Genomic DNA, 4,451 nt, shown 5'->3' on the forward strand with positions numbered 1-4,451 from the left:
ATTTTCTAAATAGAAGCTTCAGGATATGCTACAGACGATTAAATTCCAGCTTCACAAATCATGAAAACTTACGAGGTTTGTTCAACTATGTCACGAAAAAAGTGTCACGAATTCTGCGTGAAGTCACGTGATTCATAAATTGCTATATAGGTCAACGGATGATCATACAAAAATTGACATCTCAAAAAATCAAAATGAAGCTCACAGTTTCGTTGAAATCTTCAGACGAAAGTTTGTTGATAATATTGAAAAAAACTAAACCAATTCAATACCGGTTAATCGGGCCCAGAATTCTTTAATGGTCTTGCAATCTTTGACGTATCCCCGAAAAAAAAAAAGTTTTGGATTATGACGCCATTGAGCACGATTTTATTCAATTTTTCAAATGAAGCAATGATTACATTTTCCAGAAATTGTTTTTCCATCATAGTGGAATGTCAAAACTATAACTCCCCAATGAATTTCTAGAACCAACATATTTGATATAATTATCAATTTACTTGAATACCCAGAAAAGTTACTATGACAAAGTGCGAACATATTTTCAATATGTATTTCAAATCAACATTTCCACCTCACCATCGAATATTCCGAAAAGGAATTTTGGATAATGCTTCACAAGTAACTTTTAGGAGCCGAACCTATTTTAATCAACTGTGAGCCACTGGTCATCAAAAGATATAGTTTGATTAATTATGGCTCTTACTGCGTTGATTGAAATTAATTACACCTACATTTGACCCAAGGAGGTTGTATAAATCATAGTCAATTTGAATAGAGGGCCATGACAACAACCGTTTAAGCATAATCTGGACCTAATGGCTAGGGTTCTTGTGTATTTTGTGACAAGTAATTTGCTGTGTTGATGCTGAAGTTTGGAATTATCGGATGGGTTAGTGATTTGAATTTCTCGTCTGTCAATGTGTTAACTGACCAGAGAATGAATATCGATACAAAGTTTGAATTGGTTATATCGGTAGAAACACGAATTGAAATGTCATGTGAATAATGAAGTTCTACGTTCCATTCCTACATGGGTGAAATTTGTTAGTTTGAATAAATGAATGAATATTCACACAATCCATGTGGACTAATTAAGTAGATAACTGCTATGGCAACAAATAATAAATACTTTCTACAATTATCTACCTTCCAGAACGTTAGAAAACATAGATAAATGAGCTTGTTATAGATTTATCATTGTTATCTGATTACACCCTGTATATCGTTTTTAGTTGACATTTTGTTAGTAGTGATCAAGGTTGATGTGAAAATATAAGTTTTGTTGGAAAAAAAAAAAGTAAAGTTTTTGAAAGACGTCTGACTTTTCTAAAAGAATATAAAATTTCGTTCATCGACCCGGAATAAATAATAATTTGCAGGTAATTCAAAAACATATGGTTCTTCGACCCGGAATAAATAATAATTTGCAGGTAATTCAAAGAATATGGTCCTTCGAGATATGCAAAGAAACAACACCATGGATAGCATGAATGCAAGCAAATCTGTTCAAAACCTGAGGTACAGTCAAAGATTGAAAGAAAAGAAAGAGAAGCTACAGGCTAAATCTGAAGTAGTCGTGACAGCAGTTGAAGGTCAAGGAGCAATCAGAAAATCTCGTTCTAAACTAAAAGGAAGCAGTAGGAGTAGTCAAGCTTCACCGAGAATCCCAATGATGGCACAACTACCCCCTTACAGGATTGAACCCACAATCAGGGCCTTCATTAAAACAGGCGTTGACTATTTCGGACCTTCAGAAGTATCAGTCAAGAGGAGCTGAGAAAAAAGATATGGTGTTATTTTCACCTGTATGATCACTCGAGCTATTCCTCTTGAAATAGCATATGATTTGAGTACGAATTCATTTATCAATGTACTTCATCAGTTTGGATGTCGGAGAGGATTTCCTGAGGAATTATATAGTGATAATGGAAAAAACTTTATAGGAGCTGAAAAGAAAATATCTCAAGAACTGAAGAAGTTGAACCAGGATGAAATACTACGATTTTGTGCAATGAAAAAAATTAAATTGGTTTTCAATCCTCCTCTAGCACCTCACATGGGAGGATGTTGGGAACGACTTATTCAAAGTATAAAAAAGGTTTTGAAAGAAATTTTAAAATGAAAGTACTATCCAGAACATATTCTGAGAACTTTTTTGATTGAATGCGAAAATATTTTAAATTCTAGGCCTTTAACATATGTTTCGTTGGACTCTGAAGATGCAGAGGCATTGACTCCTAATCACTTTCTCATCGGTCCGTCGTATGCTGCACTCTCCTGTACCGAAACAAGCGATAGGGATATGAATATGATGTCCAGTTGGCGTGCTGCACAGAAATTATCTGATTTATTTTCAGATGGACAAAGGAGTATTTGCCAAGTTTGATCAGGAGATCAAAATGGCATGGTGGTTCAAAATCTGTCAGTGTAGGAGATGTTGTTTTAATGGTAGATCCAAATGGACCCAGAAATATTTGGCAGGGAGGTATTATCAACGAAGTTTATCCTGCCAAAGATGGTAAAATCAGGATCGTCGATATGAAGAATAGTAGTGGCACGATTTTTCGACGACCAGTTTCAAGATTTATCGTTTTTGATGTTATAAAATAGTAGTAATTTGTTATTCAATTACTAAGGGGAAGAATGTTATAGATTTATTATTGTTATCTGATTACACCCTGTATATCGTTTTTAGTTGACATTTTGTTAGTAGTGATCAAGGTTGATGTGAAAATATAAGTTTTGTTGAAAAAAAAAGTAAAGTTTTTGAAAGATGTCTGACTTTTCTAAAAGAATATAAAATTTCGTTCTTCGACCCGGAATAAATAATAATTTGCAGGTAATTCAAAAACAGAGCTGTTACTGGCTTATAATCATAAATGAATACATCTTTTCCAATTCAGAGCGCATATGAAGTTCCTCAGAGAAGGTGAAAATTCCAGGCCCCCACATTTACACTTTAGTATCACCCGCCGATATGATACAAATCAGTACTGAATTTACTGTCAACTTCACATCATAGTCTCCATGAGAGACTATGATTTAATAAATACTGAGTTTATTTCAAATAATCTCATCAGTCATTACATAATGTAAAGTTTTTATTTTCATGATGTTTATTACCAAGAGTGTTTGTCGTTTGGCAAATGTTATGTTAAATCGCGGCAAGTGAATGGGATTACTATATATATATATATATATATATATATATATATATATATATATATATATATATATATATATATATATATATATATATATATATAAAATCTAGAAAGGTTATTGCAGTCAAGCTGCTGGAAAATAATTCCATGAAAATCAAAAAATAAATAGATAAGTACTCTTTGATCATTCCCATATTGATTTCAATTTAAGAGCCACCAGTATACAGCTGTTTCAGCCTATTGGGCATCGTCAGTACCGGGCAGGCGGTCCTCGATTGAAGACAAAATGAGAAAAAACCAAGAAAGTACTTGATAAAAATAGCTGCGTAAACGCAAGCGAAACATAAGTGGAAACATGTGGATTCGTTTTCCGATGGCATTTCAGGTTAGCTTCCCAAATTTCTGCTACCGCAGTTGTCGGTTGATTGGTTAAACCACCAACACTGACATATAAACTTGGCAAGTCGACTTGGGTGTCACACCATAAGGTGGTTCCACTTATGTTTCGCTTGCGTTTACGCAGCTATTTTTATCAAGTACTTTCTTGGTTTTTTCTCATTTTGTCTTCAATCGAGGACCGCCTGCCCGGTACTGACGATGCCCAATAGGCTGAAACAGCTGTATACCGGTGGCTCTTGAATTGAAATCAATATGGGAATGATCAAAGAGTACTTATCTATTTATTTTTTGATTTTCATGGAATTATTTTCCAGCAGCTTGACTGCATTAACCTTTCTAGATTTTATATATATATATATATATATATATATATATATATATATATATATATATATATATATATATATATATATATATATATATAAAAAATTAAATATTTTTGAGAATTAGTATTCACGATCAGAAATAATCCTGATAAATGATGCTTCCCTCAACACGTCCCATTTTTAACGCTTTCTACCTGTCGAAACCTACCCTCCTTACCTCACCTCCGGCATTAGATCTGTAATTTGACTTTATCACCAGCTCTCACGGATTACGAGTGTGAATCGCAGCAGAGAAGAATAGCGTTAGAGATAAGGCGATTTCCCTATCAAACATTAAGCAAAGTGAAGGCCCATGAGAGACAGGAAAGGGCCGCCTGTGTCCGCAACTAAATCCCCCTGATATATAGCGTCAGTTGGGCAAATGTCCGGTCTGGTGGTCATTCTACATTCTATATATACAAATATACACTGTGTAAACGGAGGCGTCATTACTGGAAATAGCGCGCACCCAGGATGACTGGCAGGGATTTGTTTTATTTTGAACAGGGTTGTAGAGGCG

This window comes from Leptinotarsa decemlineata, unplaced genomic scaffold, assembly GCF_025532065.1.
Source record: "Leptinotarsa decemlineata unplaced genomic scaffold, Ldec_3_MD MMD2_tig00078360_RagTag_RagTag, whole genome shotgun sequence".
NCBI classification, from domain to species: Eukaryota; Metazoa; Arthropoda; class Insecta; order Coleoptera; family Chrysomelidae; genus Leptinotarsa; species Leptinotarsa decemlineata.